Source organism: Rhyacophila brunnea, unplaced genomic scaffold, assembly GCF_057557595.1.
Source record: "Rhyacophila brunnea isolate RB1 unplaced genomic scaffold, BYU_Rbru_1.0 scaffold_3, whole genome shotgun sequence".
Lineage (NCBI taxonomy): Eukaryota > Metazoa > Arthropoda > Insecta > Trichoptera > Rhyacophilidae > Rhyacophila > Rhyacophila brunnea.
Window position 1 is genome coordinate 14,455,985 of NW_028232965.1, and position 23,735 is coordinate 14,479,719.

Below are 23,735 nucleotides of genomic sequence, written 5' to 3' on the forward strand. Positions count from 1 at the left end.
TTATAAGAGCCAATAGTTAAAATTTATACGCGGCGGGAGAGATGCGGGTTCGATTCCTGCGGGATGTCTTACTTTTTTCAAAAAGATTTTTTCTATTGGTTATGTTATAATACATTTTTTCAGAAGTGTTTTCAAAATTATGTATGTCCAATACTTAGAATATTACATTCTTAAATCTTGTGAATTATTCGTTAAAAAAAATAATATTTAATTAGACTATTATTATGCTAACCGATTATCGCTCTGACTCGTTGTGATTATGCGATAAGCTTAGATCATACGCTCGCCATATTTAAAAGTATTTTTACTGCAAATTAGACATTATGTTATCAACGTAAAAGTCTTTGTGTTTTCGCCATGCTATAATATTTATTATCTTACAAGATATAGCAACGTCTTCTTTGTAAGCTTTCGTATATGCCAAAGACGGAACTAACTTCATTTTCAAGATGCAACTTTTCACTTTAGATACAATAGGATATCGTGACGCGAAAGAAAGCCATTTGAACCGAAAACTTTGACCGCCGAAGCTTCGAATATATACTTTATTTTCTTGTTTACCGCAAAAGCTTATCTTCTTTACTGAATGAATATATTTAAACGTAAAATTCCTAGCATATAATTATATAATAATAATTACTTACAATATTGGTATTGAAATAAATTCTAATTGATTTAAATTTTGCACTGTTCCATTTGAGTCATTTTTGCTACTCTTATTTCGCCTCTCGACATCTTCGGGCACTATCTATATTGCACACTCACCAGCGTTTATATTCAAATTCAATAAATTTTACCAGGGATTTCCAACCCTGTGCCCGCGGACGCCGTGGCGCCCGCTGACAGATTTGTGTGCGCCCGCCACTATTCGACTGCGACAGAACTTTTTAAATTTCAATTTTATTTTGATGAGTATTTATTTAATAAATATCTAATTTGAACTCATTTGTCTGCATAAGTTGACATATTTATGTTGTCTGGCTACTCTGCTAAAGCACTAGATGAGGAAGCGTGACAACAATTTTAACTCTGACCTCTCATTTTGTACTTCTCTTCTCTTCGTTTGCCACTGTGATCGCGATTGCCGTGCCGATCGAATCGGATCGGAACCGTAACCTATTTCGCAGTAATTCGTCTGCTTTCTTTTGTCTCCATCACCATCACTATGTCACCGATGAGCATCTTTATGAATGTTTACTAACAGGAATATCATAATACTCTCCTAATTATAAGGCACTGGCCAATGAAATGTAATGTCAAACATCACACTGACTTTGAGATCTATATTATGATTTCTATATAACGTTAATTTTGTATATGAGTGTTTCACTAGCATAGTGAACCAAGTCCATTATGGTTATTTTTGAGTAAGCTAGGTTCAAACATAATATTTGAGTATTTCTAATTCTGCAAGAGTATTATTGCAATTCTGATGTGTTATTTTGAATACATTTAAGTTATTATGTAAGGGAAATAATACCCTTACATAATTAGAATTACTCAAATATTATGTTCGAACTTAGCTTACTCAAAAATAACAATAATGGACTTGGTTCACTATGCTTGTGAACCACTCATATATGAGTCAACCATGACGTATTTATTTTACAGAATATAAACAATAATTTTTATATTTAAAATTATTTTTTGTGTATAATTTATTACCTATGTCAAACTATAAATTTGCTTTGAAAAAATAGGTGTTGCCCGCCGCCCTATATTTTAAAATGTGCTCCAGAGTACAAACAAGTAGGGAACCCCTGCATTATACGATCGTGAAAACATTATTAAAGTATTTAGGATATTGCTATAAATACCGCTATATCTAACAAGTCTATTAATACGTCCACGGAAAGGCATAGATTCACGGAAATAATATACCCACATCAATATGCAATATATTTACGTATATTTCTTGACATTCGTTAAGTTGACGGCTTTTCAGCAGTTTCTTAACACTTTATCTCGAATGAGAATAAAAGAAAAAAGTATGTACCTAGTTCGTATACATATTTTATACTAGGAGTTTATTCAATATATTTTTTTATGTTATAAGTTTTTTATAGTCTCTTTACGATTTTATATTTTATCGTAAATTTTATCGCTTTTAAACTGTCGGTGGTTTGCATAGGGAGGGAGTATCCGTTATCGATGTCTCTCGGAGCTTAGGGATGACCTGTTTCCTCGATGTGCTTTATTCGATGTAAGCATCGTAATACCGTAAACTTTTAAATGTTTACAACTTTTTAATGCTCGCCTTTGATGAAAATTTCTCGCAACGATGTGTTTAATAATCTAACCGAAACCTGCAATAAAGATTGTGATAGGCGGCGGCCATTGTATGTGTAATAAACGATTTTGTAATATTACATTTTTATTTTTCATTTTACCTTGTATTTTTGTAATTCATTTTGAATTCATAGTCGATGGGTGTACCTGGTTATCAAGAATTTCATTTTGGAAAATAAACAATTTTGAAAATCCTCAAAAATATAGAAGTAGAAAAGAGTTCTACTCGGTGTTGCCATCTTTTTCTGTGCTGATTATAGTACACATGTGTAAAAATTATAGTATACATTATTTGTGAATTTAAAATGATAGTATTGTACTATAGTTATAGTACTGTTTGTAACACTCATTCGACTGTTACTTTTGGGTGTTCACATCCACAATTAATAACTATTTCGTACGTTTCATATAATATATTATTTCAAGTGCTTACAAATTTACAACGAAATATATGTTGATGTGTAAAATATCTTATATATAATATATTTTTTAAAATTTCTCTATTTTTGACGTAAGTATAAAGTATAACGAGTCAAGAGTTTTCTAAACCTTTTTAACTATCACCTTTTTTTAAAGCAGTGACGAGCAACCCGCGGCCCCCGGGATGATTTTCTGCAGACCAGCGATTATAATATAATCGGTTTATATGGTTATTCGAAAAATATAATATTATATGTAAATAAACGCACCCGCAATTCTATTTAATTTGTCCATAGTTAAAAGAAAAGTTGCTCATCACAGTTTAACCCCAAACAATGACACATTACGTTACAAAATCACCATGTTCGATCCTAAGGTGATCATATGGGCCTCCACACAATGAAGTTGTATTAACAGATTTTTCGTTTTTACGAGAAATTGACGTTAGCCGCTTGCTCAAGCCAACACACTACCGTTCGGCTATCGTTGACTTATGACACATACAGTTGACAATTCTTACAGGTGAAAGATGAGGTACCAATTATAGATTTGTAATAATTGTCTCTTTTGAGCGTCGTATTGTCCCCTAAAGGGCTTGTATGATCCGTGCATAGATATATAAAAATATCAACAATATATTCTTAAAACAATATTATAATATATTGTTTATGTTTACTTTTATTTGATCGTTCATTTATTGTTTTTAAATTTAATTTATATGATACTTTCATTAACGATAATCACGTTTTTCTTCTTTTTTCAGGTAAGTGCCACGCTCGTCTGATTCTGACTTGCCTTATCACGTGCATACTTGATGAATCCTGTGATCCGGTAAGTTGTAATTGGTAAATAGACAATCTTTCGCATTTTTATGTACTGCTCTACACGTAGATACCTCCTCATGTGTCAAAACAAATTACTGTGTATGTATCAAAACGTGAATTTGACGCAGTCGACATTATTCGAACTCATAATCCACTGATCAGGCACCCAGCGTGCTAGCCTCTGCTCCACGATAGGCGCACGCAACTTCTATACCTACTTATATACTTTATTTTGTATTTTTATTTTATCGATAAACAGTTACACGCAAAACATAGTGTTTCCAATATTCGTATAACTATCGAATGTTTAGAAGATTTTAATAAATATAAGTCAATATAATTATCTGTACCTCAGAGGCAGACGGATGCAAACCCAAATACCCAATTGTTCAGGAGAGCCAAAAAACAATTTTTATTTTAAACGAATACTCATAACTTCTAAGAAAATATACATATAATGATCATTATTTTTTTTGTTCTAATTCAATTAAAGTACTTCTGGAATATGTAAGAAAGGAATAAATATAATACAAATTTATATATATAAAAAAAAAAAAAACGTAGTGTGGATTTGCATCCTTCTGCCTCTAAAGATATCCTAGGTATTTGAAGTTTGCGTCATCGGATATACCTAACCTAAGTCAGTTATTTACTGAGTTTGTCATAATTGGACACTACGGGAAATGGATATTAGGAATTTGTAATTTCGGTCAGTTATTTAATATCGCCCACCAATATGCTGACACGGATTGAGTTGTTTCTCATCATATACTTATTCAATTTTTTGATTCACTTTGTAGAAATTTGTCGGGAATATTTTTATATCAAAAGTGTTCCAAATTTCGTCAGATGCATCAGTGCTTAGGGTTACCATACTGAAACGAAAAGTATCGAAGTATTCTTTAAAACGTGTCGATATTTTTTTGTCTTCCCTATGCGTGAATCAGCTCAGAGGCTTTCGGTTGTAAGGCTATATAAAATAATTACAAGATAAAAAGAACTTTTTATATACAACGTGTTTAATTTTTCTGTTGAATTATTATGCTCTATATGCTCAAACTTGTACGTGATATGAAGTAAATAAAAAACAAACAAACAAATATAGAATACTGAATGTCATTTTGATTTCCATAGTAACGCACGTATATACCTATAAATAATTTAGTTGCCAGGACCACCCACTTAGCAACCATTAATAGTGGATTCGATTACGGATTTCTTCCGAAATAACTTTTCATACAAAACAGAATTTACTGAAAATCAATTCAATTCTACTTAAAGATGGTTAAAAGTATTAAAAGAATGCATTGGCATTGTGTTCTGATATATTTTAAAAGTTTCAAATGTCTAGCTAGTCGGGAAGTTACTTAAAAATCGATTGCAAGATTTCAATCGAGGGCATTCAAGAGACAATCGACAGGTTGCATAACAACTCCTCTCGCGTTGGTTTGAAAATCAACGCGAAGAAAACCAACGTCTTGTGCAATAGCACCTGTCCTGATCCAGATTTCCCTCTGATTAGCGATGGACAGAGCATCGAGAGCGTCGACAGCTTCAAGTACCTGGGGGTACACATCACGGGAGATGGCATTTTGCAGAAAGAGCTCGCTATCCGAATGGGAATGGCTGGAGCAACATTCAACTCGATGCGAAATGTCTGGGACTCACGATTGTACTCGGTCAAAACCAAATGCCGCCTATTCGACGCTTGCATTCTGACGGTGCTGCTTTACGGTAGCGAATCATGGCACCTTACGAAGGCTCAGAGCAACCGTATACTGAGCTTCGAAAACAGATGTTTGCGACGAATACTGGGTGTGCGGTGGTATGACTTTAGGAGCAACGAGGAGATAAGAGAACGTACCAAGCAGCCTCTCATCACGCTGAAAGTGAAGAGGCGACGTTGGACCTGGCTCGGCCACGTGCTGCGGATGCCAGAAGAGAACTTTAACCTGGCTTGCCTGTTCTTCAAGCCGACCGGATTCCGGCGTCCTGGAAGGCCGCTAAATACAATCTACAGAGTGTATACGGCGGAGCTACGGGATGCTGGTTTGACCTGGAACGAAGCAAGAAGACTGGCGAGCGACAGGGATTCTTGGAGGCGCCGCGTGGTGTCCATATGCTCCAGTTAAGGGGCGGATATGGGCAAAGAAGAAGAAATATTCTAATACCTATATATGTGTGGTAAAATAACGATAACAAACGATGATTAGTTTGGATGTTGTATAAAAAAATCATAATTTAATAAATAATATCATGCATTTTTACAATAATTCATATATTTACGCCGCCGTGGCAGCATTATTCTGGCTATTAATTGCACACCCGAAAGTACTGAGGTATATTATAGTATATACTGGTTGGGTCATAAAAGGGTATACAATATTGTAAAGTGGTTTTCACGTAAGTTCTTAAACTAAATAGTAGTTAGTGCTGATGAAGTACTTGTGGGAATTACAACTTGGCTCGCTTCCGATTATTATTGGCTCGAAGTTACGATCAATTTTCAAGCGGACCTCGTAAATACGTCTGTCATGTTATAAATCCAGATTTGAGTCAATTAATCACACGAAACGTTTGGATTTAATCCCCGGCCTGAGCCTCTAGATGACCGCGTCTGGCTGCGCGGGACCGTGCGGGGAGCGGAATTATCATTTTATATCTGCATGCTATTGTTTAAAGGCCGTGACGATATTTCAGCGAACATTAAATGTGCATCATCCCTCTGCATATGGAATGGCTTTGAAATAAAAAACCAGTGGCGAAGGGTGGAGGTAGGCTGTTAAGATCCGCCATAAATAGTGCACATTAAACTTTTTCAGACATACATATTTGTTATCATTGAAATAAGACTACAATTAACAGATAGTGTAGGTTAGATTTTAAAATTCAATTAAACCCTGAGAAACCAAGCCATAATAGATATTAGTCAAAAAATACATGTCTATCTATAAAATATCTAAAATTATGCAATTAAATCATACATAACTTTGAGTATTTTATAGATAGAATAATATTTTTTATTTATTATAGTTTGGTTAACGCAGGGCTTAATGAATCAAAAAAATGAAGCAAAAATATGTGTAATATGTAGTTTTAATCCAACGAAAACAAATAACTATGAATGAAAAATTGTACACAATTTTGTCGCATTGCCCAAATTAGACCAAATCTATTATGGTTTCGTTTAGGCAGGGTTTAATTGATTTTTAAAAACTAACTAATACCATCTGTAAATTGTAGTCTTAGTTCAATAAAAACAAATACATATGACTAACAAAGTTTAGTGTGCACTATTTATAGCGAATCTTAACAGCTTACCTCCACCCTTCGCCACTGTAAAAAACTACCATAACTACGTCAGTTTCAAATACTTTCAATGAATATTTTTCATATATTATATATTCTATTATGCAGCATTCAACTACTACAATGCGATTTAATGAATTCAACACAATATTATTATCCAAGTGACTTTAGCGGGTTAGATGAAAAATCCTTAATATATTACGAAACGTAGCAGAGATGTAGATGACGCCACATTTCGTAGCTTAAGAACGTCCATGATTGGTACAAGTGCAGCTATACCGACCTGTTTCGGGTAGCAGATAATGGAGCAAAGATCGCTCAGATGGAGGCCGAGCTCCGATAGGGGATAAAACGATAAGAAGAAAAGATATCATTGAAAACTATCCGGTGTCTTGGTCGTTTCTAGATTACAATTAACACGAAATAAAATGAGTTATCCGTAAAAATATAATAATAATAGAGAATCACTTGACACTTCTTAGTACGGCTTCCGTAACCACAAAATTTAGTGTAATTAATAGTTTTCAACCTACTATACTCTTGTACTGTAATTGTAATCGATAGAAGTACGAATTAAATTTTCCGCCTTGATTAAAGTAATAATTTTTGTTTGTTGGTGGAAGGTAACCATATTATAGTAAGTTTAATAGTGACACATTTTCAAGGTACTCAGCATTTACTTATTGGTAATTTACTATCTTAATTCCGTTGATGATCATGCTTCCAGGACTTGCACTAGAAGTTATGTTGTATCACATAATACTTTTAATAGCAATGCGATCTTGTTATTTTTAGTTGGTTCGGTTTGACACTTGCAATAGGTGTTGCTTCTTTGGAGGTTCGTTAGATATTGGATGAATTGACTCTAGATTTTACCTATGTATTTATCTCAAACACACTTCATCTTTCTTTTTTACTACTTAATGTAAAATGAGAAAATATAGGTATATACCTAAATAAAAAGGTTGCAATTGATATTAATAGAAAAAGTGCTTCTACGGCAAAGCAAAAATTAAATTGACTGAATATCAGGCCGTAAAATCACGCTGTCGTATGAATTTGACTAATAGTTGAATATTTACCGATATATTATAAATGGATAGCAGTGGAAATATAAAAGTTAACAAATATGAATCTGTAGTAAGTAGGCATATGAATAATATGGGCGCCAAGTGTTGTCTTCTAAATGTGTACACAAAGAAATAATTTGGATGTCAAAGAAAACACTGTAAATTATTTATTACAAAATAACATATATTATACAAATCTAATTAAAAACAATAAGCAAGAAGAGATTTTGTATTTTTATCAATTGATACGTGGTATTGGTTCTTTTATACGTACATTAAAGATACATAATTACTTATCTGAATCTCATTCTACCGAATCTAAAAGGATGCCGTCCGAAAACAACCATCAATGTAAACTAATTAGCAAATAGATCCATACATATGTGAAGACAAGGTTAAAGTGATCGAGTCGTAGTGGTCGGACGTCCGTGTGAAAGAGAAATCAATATTGTGTCTCTTTATTCTTGATCAACCCTATACCTAGTTCTGGATTAGGTACATTTATGTAACGTGGCCCTAAATTAACTACATAAAACACGTCTTATTTTTTTGTGATTTTATAAAATAATGACGCATTTTGTCTTTAAAGTAAACTAATACTTAATCTTATTTGCTTCTATTTTCCCCACAGTAACACATTAAAGCATTTTTTCATTTAGCACAGTAGGGGAGTTTTGAGTTTATTGCGTCCCTATTAGTCGAGTCCGTACGCAGGTGAAGTAATCGACAGCTTACAGAACTTCTGTAAAATCTTTCAGTTTGCTAAATGTCCGTCATCAAATCGCGAGTCCCTGAAGATTACCTGGCCATAAATTTTCTGCTCTCCTGTTATTAAATTCGGACATATCTGAGCCACGGCAGACTGACGCGGACCTTGTAAGCGCGCGAAAATCAATTCACACGTAAGACGGTGTTTTATGCTTCCTCCACCCGTTGATTTATATTTTATATCCTCCTGGTAACTCACAATTTAATAAAGTGACGTCTGCGTAAAACTGGGAATCTAATACAAGTTAGAAAGTTGGATTTTTATCGTACATACCAGGAAAACATGCCGCTCTAATAAAATTATCCGGAAAGAAACATATATTTTTGCACGTAAAATATACCCTACTATTTTTTACTTATCCTATGATCCCGATATTAAATTCGGTTATATTTCAGGTATCGCACATCCGTTTCCATCTACGAAAATCGATCTACAAAGAAGAGTTTTTTTATGTTGCTGTCGTCCTTGATTTATGGAGTCCTATTATATTAATAAAAATTTTTTACCAACAATATGGTTAAGTTACATTAAAAAAATAATACTGCATATTCTTTGTTTCTCGGACAGTTCATGCGTAATATACTTTATTCGACATGTTTTCTTCCATACGAAGATCCAAATTGGTTTATTTATTAAGGTCTCCTAACAAGTCCATTTCCGGAAGTATACAAATAAATAAATATTAGGCGGCTCTCGTGGTGCAGTGCGTAAGGCTCTTGCCTTCCACCCGAGGGTTCCTGGGTTCGATTCCCGGTCAGGACACACAATATTTATGTGTTTTTCTCAAAGCCTGGGTGTTTGTGATTGTTTAAAATTACTAACAACCACCTTGTACGGAAAAGCAAGAACATGGTTATTAATAATTAAAAAAAAAAATGATTATAAGGTATAGAATAAACGATAATCCCAATAACAGGCAGAGACAGAAAGTATGATTAAGATTAAATCAAACCAAAACATACCGTACAGTGGACTGAGTTGGAGATATTAAAAATGATTTCAAGACAAATTTAAAAATACATCACTTTACAATATAACCTATGGTAATCATAAGAAAATCATCATCACGAAACGTTGGCGTTCAAGAAAGCTTTCTCTATATAAATGGAACGTAAATATATAAAAATAAATCTGCAAAAGTGTTATTAAGCCTAATATTTTTCTATAGGTATATGACGTGCAGCACATTTTCACATCCCACGCACCTGTCCAAAACCGTTTCACTACAATTCTTATTTGACTCAATCGATTCCTTAACTTTTAAAATACCCCGGCATTACCAAGAAAACCCCTGAAAAAAGAATTTTTGAATATTTTAACAGTGAATATAAGGTACTGAATCCGATAATTTCACAATGAGCAAATTGTGAATACATAACCCTTAACAGTTTGTTGAATTGTATAGTTTTATCAATTACTAGGTACATAGTACGTAATATGTACGTTGATAATAATTATTCAGAACACGAAATATGTCCGATTTATTTCGGAACCTAATTAGTTTCGTTGGCTCTACAATCGAATGTAAATTCCTGTCGCCTCACGAAACATTGACATTATACACACTATAAAAATCTAGCCATTTAACTGCTTATGAAAATATGACAACGTCTTCAATAATTATTGTACCTACTATAATATATAAGCCAGCAAATATATCGATCTGATTTCGACGTAGGTATATGTAATAGGTACGTACATTGTATCAAAAATTCAAAACAGACTGCCAAAGACGGGTCGACAAAAGATTATAGTTTCAATATTTCAATGCCCGAACGTACAGATGTACCTACCTACATTTTTATATGGCTACCTATTCGATCGCAATAAAAACTCGCTATCTAGTGTTGTACAAAAGTGATCATATCGACTCATTTATGATTATAATCATAATATGGCGACAGTAAAACATTTTGTTCAAAAAGAAGAATATATTATGAAACAAAATCACATAACAGGTCATAGTGGAATCGGCAAGGCGGCATCAATCCAAGCAATAGCTTCCGGTCTGGCCTGGCGTATGGCTGAATCCACGATCTGTTCTGTTATGAATCTCACCATACCCACAAAGTGGGTTCTTTTAAGTTGCACGTATGCATTATATAAGCACACCAGAAATGGCCACACCGGATTCGCCAGACACGCTATATTTGAGTGGTAGCTCAACGTTAGGAAGCTCGTCAAACGAATCCACAATCAGATGAGATTTATTCACGCCAATGATAGCCAATTACGTCGTCAAGTATCCTCCTGGCTTGCTTTTAGTCGGGAGCAGCTCTTCCTGCAATCCAGAAGGGATTCCGGAAGATATTATACTATTAGCGTAGAGCGGGACTTTTTCGTTGTTTACGTTTGTTGAAATAGTTATTATTTGTGTTCATAATTGGGCACAGATATATTTCCATCTATGTGAAGATGGCGTCAATGTAACCAGATTTGACTATGAGAATAATTTATTATTTCATCGTAAACGTAATCCACCACGACAAAACCCATATTTGACATCCTGTACATATCTTATTGATTATGTGATTACAAGCTTGGCGTCCCGCGAAAAAATCTAAAAGTTTTAATACATTTTCATCCGTGGCACATATTTTACGCATCCATCTTACTCCGGCTGGCAGTGTATCATGGATTCATTAAAAATTTTAGACTCCCAGCCAATGGGGGAGTCGTCGCCGAACACGATTATCTTTTGTTCCAATTTCAGAATTCGCTAAAAGCACGGGGGAAATATTTCACGTCCTGTTTTTACCCCTCGACCCCCTTTGCTTATTTTTCACAACCACCCCTTCTGATTTATCCATTGCTGAAATGTATTTCATTAGCGTTTTTTGCATATTGAATGCAATTGGGGAATTGAAATATTAAATTATGAAAACGTCTCTCATATTTTACGATATAATTTATTAATTGATTAAAGATAATCCACGACATCGTATCGTATGCATGATATACGGAAATATATTGTACAGAATGAAGAAAAATTTTTTTTACATATCGACTGATTAATCTGCAAACCGACTAGGTAACTCCATTTGGGAAAATTGTTCAGGAAGGAGAAAAAACTTAATAATTTAACCATCGAGCGGAATTCAACAATTACAAAAATACACATTTTGTTTTACAAATATGCTACGCTATGAATTATTAATAAAAAGAAAAATTATAATATTTACAAGATAAAAAGAACTTTTTATATACAACGTTTTTAAAATTTTTGTTGAATTATTATGCTCAATATGCTCAAACTTGTACTTGATATGAAGTAAATAAAAAACAAACAAACAAACGAATCTAGAATACTAAAATGTCATTTTGATTTCCATAGTAACGCACGTATATATTAATAATTTAGTTGCTAGGACCACCCACTTAGCAACTAATAATAGTGGATTGGATTACGGATTTCTTCCGAAATAACTTTTCATACAAAACAGAATTAACTGAAAATGAATTCAATTCTACTTAAAGGTGGCGAAAAGTATTAAAAGAATGCATTGGCATCGTGTTCTGGATAGATGATATTGTATGAGGTTGACGAATGATGATGATAAGTTCAAGATGGATGATATAGACGCAACGTTCACTCAAACCGTAACAGATTTAGTGCAACGAAGGTCGAACTGATACGTTTTCAATCATACGGTAGTTAACGAGAGCTAAGCTATCAGAAGCCCGCAACACGGCCGCTCACTTGATGTCACACGGTCTATCATGACCCGTGACTGCCGGTCACTTGGTTTTGTGATAATAATAAATATAGGGATTTGAGTAGGTGGGGAATAAAGATGACGGACACCACAATTGGCGCGACCAATATATTATGACTATATTATCTACCTCCTAAAATGACAATTGAATTGATCTTTTATGAACATTAATTATTATAAATTAACTTCTCCATGAAAACACCTCTTCACGGGCTTAAGTGAATTAAAAACGGCTTCAAATTATTTGGTAAGTATATATATGCATTAACAGCAAGTATTTTAATAAAAAATCGAGCAAGTATTTTATTAAAAAGGTGGGAACTATTTAATATGAACAGCAAGTAAAAAATGATTATTGGTAAGTATTATAATATAACAATGGAAGTATTTAAATTATGATAGGGAATTATTTAAACAATTTCCGGGAATTATTTAAATAATTAATGGTAAGTATAAATATCAATTTGTCAGTATAAAATCTATTTTGGACAGATTTTTTCTTTTACAGAAATAACTTATTTAGTAGCTTCCTTATTATGTTAAATTTAGTAGGATAGTATTGTTCTTTCTATCTGGCTCTCCAGAACAGATTGTACTATTAGAATGGTATTTCTCTATTATTTCATCCCTTACGCCCATTTAGTGTAGCAGCATTTGTGTATCTATAAAATGGCTCAATGATGCAATGCGAGTCTCCTGAGCAAGCTTCTAGTGCCTTTAAGATACTATTTCATTTTAACTATCAGCTGTAACTTAACTTAACTGCACCTTCCGAACCACCAGTTGTAGGTAGCTGTTATGCATACACTCTTGATCTAAGCGCACTTCAAAGATATATGTAACCTTACCTTATGAGATTCAAACCCTTAATCTCTACTTCATCGCGGAGTTAAATAAATTGTAGTGTCTATTATATACATTTTCAACTTTGCAATAATAACAAGACATACTTCAGACTTGTATAGTGCTTATTAAATATTATTTTCAGTACCAGAATTAAATAATAAGACAGACTTCAGTTGTTTACAATAAATGTATTTCTTGTGTTCAAAAATTCACAATAATAATCAATTGTAACAAACATATTACTAAAAACGTTTATGAAATTCATAAAAGAAAACATAAAATATGTGTTGTTTTTACTGTTATATTATTTTATGCAAGTCTACATATAAATAACACAACATTTTAGGATTATCGGAAAACATTCCGATAACCGCAACTTTTGACAGCTCGATTTTTTTATTCGTTCGTTGATCAGTATCAGAGCATAGACAAATCGGACGACTTATTAATTATTGTCCTCGGACTTTTGGCTCGCCAATGGCAATACGTTTCACGGTCTTGTTTACATTACATGCTGTAATAAATTAACAATATTAAATAATTATCTGATTCGGCATTTACACTAATAGTAAAAATAATAATATACATATTATATAAATAATTAGGATACTTACTTAAATTAGTAATTTTAAAAGACATTGAAAAAAACCTTTTTTGTAGTGATGAGTAAAAAACATGTAAAATATAAAAAATCCACGAACCCTAACTAATTATTTAGCATACAATTTTAATTGATATAAATTTAATATCATACTATTAATTATTGTTGTATCCAAACTGAGATTCATTTTTTTTTATAAAATTAGACAATAATAGGTAATGAAAATGTACTTAGTTTAAAAAAATGATTTCTGTAATATTTGTAGTACCTACCTAGAGAACCTATATTTTTGATCAATTATTAATTTAATCTTTGAGGTTATTCGCATTTATTCTGTGAAATGTCCATCTAGCTCTTTTTTCTGCACCTCTGCGACTTCTTATTTGATCTTCTTTTAATAATAATATAATCATAAATAGTTTGTTCTTACCGATATTCATGAATGCATAGACTAATATACTTTATATGCGATAATGGTAACCCTAAAATGCCGTGCACCCCATTGAATGTTTTTTACTTTTCATACTATCAAAATAATAATGGATATTGATTTTATCTATTGGCTCATGTCATTTAAATAATGATTATTTATTTTTACTACTGATTTTTGAATATTATTTCTTGCTGTACCATTATTTTACATTCAACATTAAAACTGGCGGGCTTATACCGATACTTTGAAATAAATACTTACCATTCATTTAAAATTCTGACAGTTGTTATTTAAAAACTTTTCAAAATTGTCTATTAATACTTGCTTCAAAAATGCACGCCATTAAAAACACGAGAACCGCTTAAATCCAAGTCTTTTGTACCGTTGTTTTTTTTTTTTTAACACCCAACATTTATCGCTCTTCGGCATTTTTTTGCACCGTGTTGTATTTACTTTGCGTCGCTGCGTGTCGGTCCATTAGAATTTTTCGCAAATAAAATATTCCAGCCAGGTACTGCTGCAGACATCTACTGTGTAGATTAAAATTGCCGATAAAAAACATTTGCCGATTCGCAGACGGTGTGACGCGAGATTACGGGTTCTTATTTATTAGAGCTTTTTTAGACTCGTTAGACGTTTTTTACCTTTTTATAGAAGCCATTGTATCGTGCAATAGGGTATATTTCGATCCCGGCTACGGATTTTCGTGACATGAGAAAAATTACCAAACTAATGACGACTAAAATTGATATATTTTTCAAAATCACATTTTTTTCTCAGGAGGATATACATTTATCACCCTTCACAATGTATGTATGTACATGCATATTAGTATCATATACAAGTATTAATAATTGCTATTAACTCAACAAGATTTATTGTTGCCAAGCTGTCAATTATTCTTCCTTGAAAGACACTGTATTAATTAAAATAAAACACAATATGTAGTAACTTTTTATTCAGCATAATTCAATAGCGATTAGCACCGGTTTCGTTCGCTTTAAAAATACATTCTCAACTTATAGATGAGAATGGAACTTAATTATTGTGAGCGAATTCTCGAAATCAAGAATATGTTATCGTAACAATTTGAGTTTCGCCAAAAAAAAAATATCGATAAATTTAACAATTTCCGTTCAGAATCGAGAGCTACTATTTTTACATTTCGTGGACAGATAAATTTTCGCTAGCAAATTTCAAAAAAATTACATCACAGCCAAACGTCACGGACCATAGAAAATTAGCTAGTAGGTTAAGTCGTATCATATGACAGCGTTATTTGATACTAATCAATACCGAATTAATGTTCTTAATGAATCTAATAAAATTGGAACATCACTGTCTGAAATGATCCACTAATAGCGCATATTTTTTTGATCTTAATTTCTTTACGGTCTTCTCTTTCCGGTATGACAGTTAAAGGTGAACTCTGATACGGCGAAATATAATACGTACAATTTACATGTAACTGAGTGATCATTGATTCGATGAAAAATCTTACAAAATCATACAAAAACCACACGTAAGTAAATAAAGCATGCATAGCGTCTATGTACCTAGTTGTCCAGACTTCACTTACCTACAACTTGCATCAATGTTACTTACTATAAACTTTTACACAATAAAACGGTATAATTTAGAATATTCAGATTAACAATCACAACGAGTAGCAAACAACAATGTCAGTGGCGAGGGTGGGGGTAGGCTGTTAAGATCCGCCATAAATAGTGCACATTAAACTTTGTTAGTCATACGTATTTGTTTTTATTAAACTAAGACTAAAATTTACAGTTAGTATTTGTTAGTTTTTAAAAATCGATTAATCCCTGCCCAACCAAACCATAATAGTTATGGTATATTTTGGGTAATACGACAAAATTGTGCACACTTTTTCATTCATACTTATTTGTTTTCTTTGGATTAAGAATACATATTACACATATTGTTATTTTATTAATATTATATATAATTATAGGTGCGACGAAATTTCGGACTGGCTGGCAATCGGAGAGCGAAAGTCAAGCTGTGAACACGTCAATTTTTTTTTGTGATGGCGACGGGGGGGATTAGTGCTTAAATCGTGTTAAGATGACTCTTTACATGATTTAAGAATATTTTCATCCGACGCCATGACAAAACAAATCGACGTGCGGAGACACATCGACTGCCAGTCTCCGATTGGCGATGAGTGAGAAATTTCGTCGCACCTACTAAACTATTGAAAATTATTTGCCGTTTCACTGAAGTAAGCTCCAACCCAAACTATAATATATAAAATAAAATATTCTATCTATAAAATAATAAAGTTATGTATGATTTTTAATTGCATAATTTTAGATGTTTCATTTATTGACGAGTATTTTGTTACTATTATTTATTATGACTTGGTTTCGCAGGGTTTAATTGAATTTTAAAAACTAACCAACACCGTCTGTAAATTGTAGTCTTATTTCAATGAATACCAATAGCTGATCTTAATAGCCCACCTCCACCCTTTGCCATTGAAATATGTACATATAATAATATGTATTACATAGATACATTATAACAAAACTTCAAAGCATGCCGGCATCTTTAAAAGCACCAACGCACAGAATATTATAATGGCATACAAAATCACAGTAAGTTTATAATATGGATTGCGCTTATCCCTTTTTCCAAGGGAATAGGGCAATAATCGCATGATTTGTTTTGGGTATGGTACGGATGCCTATTTCAAAAGTTTTGCATAGGTACCTAATGTGAAGTAGTATTCGTGCGGAAGTGCGTTAACCCGTGTTAGTATAAAATTCATCATATTAAACATTAATTTTGAAGCTGATACTTAATTCAAGAACATGTACGGTCCCGAAAATAAATATATTAATAACCTTTATATATGGGAAATATGAGAAAATCTCTCGGGCCCTTCTGATTCCATGATATGATGCTTTTAAAGATTCATATGTGTGCGAGTCGTAAAGTGCGCGCGTGTTGGTGCGCGAACTGCGTCAGTGTTGGCGGGACGTGGAAGAACCATAAACCGTGCGCGAGTGTGCGTCATGGTAAAAATTCGCCGAGTGTGCGTGGATTTTTCGTGTCGTAGCGTACGTGTGGGCGTCGGGGCGCGTGCGCGAATCGGCCCGGAATCCGAAGCTATCCGATATTAGCCGATCGGCGCCGATTAGCGGCGGCGTAGGGGTGCGTAACGATTTTTAGCGGGAAAACTGTTGGAAAATTGCGTTCGAAAATTGAATCATCGCAGGGGGTTCCCGTAATTGATTTTTTTGGGAATGCATTAGCAATCATGAAAAATGAAATATAATGGTCTCCTGTGACTGTCTTATGCTTTGTTTTTTTACATTAGTAATATTTTGAGTCCAAAACTTCCATCAAAACAAAAATATTATTAATACATTACTAATGGCGGCACCGGCATATTATTTTGTTTTTTTATTTCACTCAATATCAATAATAAACATTGTAACAATATTATTAGTAAGAGAAAGGTTTATTGAATTTCTATGTAAAAAAAATGGCTCAATTTTAACTATTTTCGTAATAATATCACGTGTGTGATAGATCCGATAACGTTATTTACTAATGTTTGTTAAAATATTACTATCCAAAATTAATTATTTCACTAAAATCATATAATGGTTTGTTGTATTACACCGTTGACAGGTATAATATATTCTATAAATACTTACATAGTATTAATAATATTATAAAAATATTAAATTAATTAAATTTTTTATACAATAAATAGATACATATTTTATCGATTATTTCTCAGGATGCTCCGTATATACAGCATTTATGGACCGCACGTCACTGATGCATATGAATATGTAGTCTTTGTAATCGAGAGTTATATATGCTTAATCCACCGTGTTATACTTCATGCTCCAGTGTCGGAGCATGAATTGCCGACGATTCTTTCATTCTTGCAAGTTAACTTTGGGTCCACATGGGCATGGCGGTGCTTGCTTTTAACCAATTTAAATTCAATAACAATCATAAACAAGAATAATTCTTGTTATTCGGTTTCAATCTTTTATAAGGTGTGTAATAAACTAAAAACGATTAAAATTAATTTTAGTGGTCAACCTGTCATTGGTTACAATTTAAAATATAACCAATTTAATACAAAGTTATGAAATCTTTAAACACATATTAGAAAAACCTAGAAAAAATCTTGGACCGATTGTGTTATTCGAAGTTCTTAGCTTGCCTGTCTACCTCTTTTATACCAATAATTGGTATTCTTAAATATTCTTATATATACATCATGAGAAAATTTTAGAAACATATCTATTAAAAATTATTTTTTCTAATAGATATGTTTCTAAAGTTTTCTCATGATATATATTTAATAATGCCACATTCTTAAATTATCCCTTGTGTAGTGCTTAAGAATAACGAAACATATTAAATAGTTATAATAATAATAATATGTTAACATAACTTTTCTTGGTGTTAAATTATTATGGAAAAACATCCTGATCATAATTTGGCTATGTAGTAGGTATGTACATACTATGTGTTTTCTTTTATAATAATTATTTTATATGTACCTATTACCTATATTACTTTGGAACAACCTCAGATTTTTTTGATCTGAATGTGACTTGAATTCACATCGATCTCAATCCCAGCGAGCAGGTTTTCCACGTCAGCTATCGGGTCAAATACTGTACATGCACGTAAGGTGTTATTTTAAATTCCGTTAATATTGGCAACCATCATTAATCAGATCGTTGTATATGTGATGGATGTGGGTTCAAGTATTATTATTCGGTTTTCTTCTTCTACGATTAAATATTCTGATATTATGTATGTTTTTAAGTGGTTACAAATTATGTATGTTCAATGAAGAATGTTACACACTAAGTATTGTTTAGCCTGGAATACCAAAAAATAGTCTGTATTGTATTCGTCGGTATGCATTATATTATTTTGTCGTAAGATAATTGTATTGTAAGCAAAAGGTACTTGCCCTGTTGGTGGGTGAGAATATCTCCGAAATTCGACGACCCACCCCGAGACTGAGATGCCGCCCGTTACTCCTTCACGGCGAGCTATGACAGTTTGTTCTATATAAAGCAAACTACTTTCCGTTTCACTATGAGTGATCGTCTAATATGTTCTAGATTCTCAATAATTAAAAAAAAATTAACATATATATATATATATATATATTAATTCAAGACAATAATGTCGATTATTAAAGTACCCGCGAATCCAGTGGATGCGGATTGATTTCCTTCAGGCGTCATATTTTTTCTAATCTGACGTATTTTCAAATTATGTCTGTTCAATAAATAACGTTCCATTTTCAAATTTTGTGAATAAATATTCGTTGAATAAGAAAATAGGTTTATCAAGACAATTATCTTAATTTTTACGGAGTTCCCTTTATTATTACATAACGTTAAAAAAATACTGTAGACTTTGCAATGCGTAAGTAGTTTGTTTAAAATTATGAATAATATAAATTACAAGTTTTTTTTTGTATTAGATTTCATATATTTTTTAATATTTGACTTGACATTTTATAATTAATTCAACTTTTTCATATCAAGGATTTCTTTTTTCATTTTGGAATAATTCCTAATCACTTTAAAAAAATGTCCCATCACAAATTTTATGTGTAAATGTCATATTTACATTTTAATAATAATTTCTTTAATTCATTAGTAAAAAATGTGATTTTAGTGTTCCACGCGTATTTAAAATATCTACAAATTTATTTTTATTTGTAAAATAATAAATAATTTTACCAGGTCATCATCTATTTTAAAAATGTAAAATTGTTAATTTACTACTTATAGTACAAGATTAACCATTGATTAATTTAATATAACGCATTTTTTTAGTACTTATTCCACTTTTATTATTTAATAAATCTGGACGGGTTTCGTCCGCTTCAGAGGGACATTTTCAACTAAATAATATTTATAAAACAGGTATTTACCAAAACAAATTCGAAAAGGCGACACAAATAATCTACCACATAGCATTATCCGTCCAATAGTACTTGTGTAAGGCGGCTCTCGTGGTGCAGTGCGTAAGGCGCTGGCCTTCCACCCGAGAGTTCTGGGTTCGATTCCCGGTGAGGACACAATATTTATGTGTTTTTCGCAAAGCCAGGGTGTTTGTGATTGTTCAAAATTACTAACAACCACCTTGTACGAAAAAGCAAGGACATGGTTATTAACTATATTTAAAAAAATAAATAGTACTTGTGTAAAATGTCCCTCTGAGGCGGACGAAACCGGTCCAGATTTATTAAATAATAAAAGTAGAATAAGTACTAAAAAAAATGCGTTTTATTAAATTAATCAATAACACAATGCAGTTCCACCATGAATTGACAGTTAACACAATAAAAGAAAACTAGATTAATCGTTGTTAGATATTAACCATAGATACGTATATCGTGAATATATCGAAAAGCGAATCCCGGGTCACTCTATAACCAGTTTTTTATGTATTTATTCGAATATAATCGAGATGATATATTAAACTTGTTTAAATACACCATGGGTTTCATTCGAATGGTATCTAATCTACTTATGTGTCGAATGAAGATACTGTGTGACTGAATCAGATTACCGCATTGCGTCTGAAGTATAAGCAAAAATTAGCCCTTATATCAGAACTAGAAATTTCTCACTCTAGTTTTCATGTTGCGGTTTCTACTAGGTCCGTGCTCTGCATCTCAAACACGCATTGAAAAAGCAATGGTTGGAATCCGCAACCCATTGATTCAAACGCGGGCATTATTCTACTACGCTGATATTCATCGCATTCTAATGGATAATTTCTTTTTTAAGAAATATATGTTTTTTGTTTTGTCTCACTCGCCTCTTGCGATTTTCCGATCCGAAGCGGCTTTCCCATTGCTCCTTGGTTGGCATACTATCAACACCGGCACACCCCCCTCCTGTCTTACTGACACACATACTAGTGCACTTGAACACCGCGAGTCAGAATGGGCGCTACTCTACGTATCTACATAGTCTCCATTTTTGGAACGATACCAAGCGTGCCAAGGTTTATACTAATTTCCGATAAATAATAATTATGTAATTATGATACGATTAATGTGACACCCGGTTCAACCCGATGTCCACACAGTAAAATAGTTCAGCTATATGTTAATTTAATAATACACCCCATTTTATGCCAAGCAGGTGTCACCAATAATTGCTTTTGATTTTTTAAATTTATTTTTCAACATTTATTCCCGATACAGGGAATGGGATAATCCAGACCATCCCCCGCTATTGTTCAAAATATTAACACAAACTAAATTACAGTTGAGATATTAACTTTCTTCTTACTATTTATTACCATATTATATAGTCCTTTCTCTACGCTTATTATTACTATTTAAAAATTATAACATATTATGTAATAAAAAATACGCCAAAAATATTTTCTCTTCAAGAGAGTAAAAAAGATAAACAAGCGAAACGTCTCAAGCACCCCGATACATGATTATTACACTAGTCATATACAGCTACGTATATGAGCACGGATGAGAGGTATTAATTGAATTTTCGCTTTACAGAAACGGCTTCTGGATGTATAGTGGAGATGGCACTTCAATATCAACATTTCTTCTCAATAAGGAACTACCTTAAAGTGCGACGAAGGTACTGGTTTATGTGTTGTTCTGTGGGGAAATTAACCATTAAATACGTAATATTTACGTACGTTATTTTATATAATTAACATTCTCTGTAGACTACAGCCTTTTAGACTAGAGATATGATAAGTGGATAATGGAAAACTATAGCCATGAAGATTAGACAAGGGCAACATAATGTAAAATTTAAATTAAGTAATTAATTAAGTTAATAGGTACCAACTTTGTTGATTTTTTTCACATTTATACGTAATTCTATTCACACATGTGAAAGTTCTCCTGAAAATAACAAAGGCCTACAGTCGCCGGCGTTACTCTAGTAATCATATATATTATGCACTGTAAATTAATTATTTTCTAGCAAGATTTTAACACCGAAACAACTGATTTTCCGATTTCATCATCATCAGCCGGGGTCAATCCACTGCTGGATGAAGGCCTCCCCAAGCTTTCTCCAACTCTCTCGGTCCTGTGTCGTTCGCTGCCACGTATTTCCGCCGAACTTTACCAGTTCATCAACCCAGCGGCTTTTAGGGCGACCCTGTGGCCGTTTTGTACCCCTTGGGTACCATTGGATGACGGCATTTGTCCAGCGGCCGTCCTTTCGGCGAGCAATGTGCCCCGCCCATCTCCATTTCAGCTGTTTGGCAACGTCTATTACATCGCGTACTCCGATTTAATATCATCAAAACATAATGAAAAATTGTAACTATTTCCTCTTACTGTGTTTTTGGCTTTTTTTTATTTATAGATTATTTGAGATAAAAATTAATTACATAGCAGTATCTAGTTATACATAGGTATCAGTATCTAGGTAAACTAGTTAGAATAAATATCACATGAAAAATGTCAGGTAGTGTGGTGTAGCAGACCTCTACGATTTTCCGTAGCACCCACGACTACAAGCGTTCAACGCTATACTAGCGGTTATAAGCTGTGGATTTAATATATCTATAATAAATGAACATGCTCTTAAAGAATACGGCGAAGTTTTTACCATACCCTTTTACAGTAGCCATATAAATGCGAAAATATTGACTACATATTATTATAATCACCGACGACTACAGTGTAGTCATTATTAACGTCTAAATAGTACATATTTTACCAAGTTTCACATAATGAATTATTAGTAATAGGCTCATGCAAATGTGCATTAATTAGATCAGTGGCACGTGTTAATATATGGATAACAATGAATTGGCTATTGTCCAAATTGTTAATAATTACATTTGAATATAGTTACGAATTATTATATCTAATTACGTAATGAGTATCGTACATGAGAATACAACAAACATTTAAGAAACAAGGAGATAAGAGAATGGAGTATTCGGGCTTTCGTTGTAAAGATGCGTCATCGGAGATGCCTCTACCCTTTTTTCTTCACGATAAATTGATTCTGGTATCCTGGATGACCGATAAATATCAACCGCATTGTGTATACTGTATACGATAGAGCTACGTGATGTTGACATGATATGGAAAAAAATAATGACGACCAACAGCTTCTCAGACGTACTGCGTGGTGTACATATGCTTCACATAATGAGTATTCATGGGCAATGAAGAAAAATAAACATATATCTTAAGATTTAATACAACCTTTAAATATGATATGTACATATAACAAACCAAACTGTAACGTACATATGTGTACGTACACATTGAACTATATTATTATTTTGAATGTGAAATTATTCGCTATGTACATAGTACAACAGAGTTATTAATTCTGTTGGCAGGTTTTCATGTTCATAATAAGCAACAAAATGTTATGCTATTGTTTTTCCATTAAATTCACGTAAATAGTATGTTGTGA

General features: G+C 32.9%; 1 protein-coding gene across 6 annotated transcripts in view; it reads left to right on the top strand.

Moving 5' to 3' along the window:
• The window catches only part of aPKC (protein kinase C iota type), a 478,073-nt gene that overhangs the window by 137,664 nt on the left and 316,674 nt on the right, over positions 1–23,735 (top strand). The window lies entirely within an intron of this gene.